Raw genomic sequence first — 619 nt, forward strand, 5'->3', positions numbered from 1 at the left:
GCATCACCAAGGCCAGTCTCAATAGCTATCTCCAAGCACCCTGGGGGCAGGGCTGGCAGGACAGGCCCAGGGATCAAATCTCGGGCCCCTGTGCCTGCTTGCAGGAACTTTAAACCACTGAGGTATTTGGCTGGCCCAACAAGCTACAATCTTGAAGGATGGGAACATAATGTGGTTTACTTCTATGAATGCATATTGTAAGCTAGAGTTATCTAGATACCCAATATAGGATACAACTTTGTAGCTGAATTTGAGGCTAGATTTTAATCTAATCATAAACATTTTGAATATTAATGGATATTCTATCTTATCTTACCTCATTTTATCTTATCTGTTTGTCTACCATCTGCATATCCTAAAATCTAATGGGGTAGAACAGTGATTACCAGAGTTTGGAAGATTCTTTGTCTGCCTATATTTAGGGGTGATTCTTAGTAATGAAAAGGATAACAGTTCTCACAGAGTTGTCATTGTTTTTTTCTCAAAGCTTTATCTAAATGGATCATACAGAGAAATAGGGTTATTATTTAATCAAATGGTCCCAAATCAAAGATATATTTATATTTTATGGAGATTATACTTTACTTGTCATAAACCTGAAGAAATATAATAAAGGTAG

Source organism: Octodon degus, unplaced genomic scaffold (assembly GCF_000260255.1).
Source record: "Octodon degus isolate 3935 unplaced genomic scaffold, OctDeg1.0 scaffold00309, whole genome shotgun sequence".
NCBI classification, from domain to species: domain Eukaryota; kingdom Metazoa; phylum Chordata; class Mammalia; order Rodentia; family Octodontidae; genus Octodon; species Octodon degus.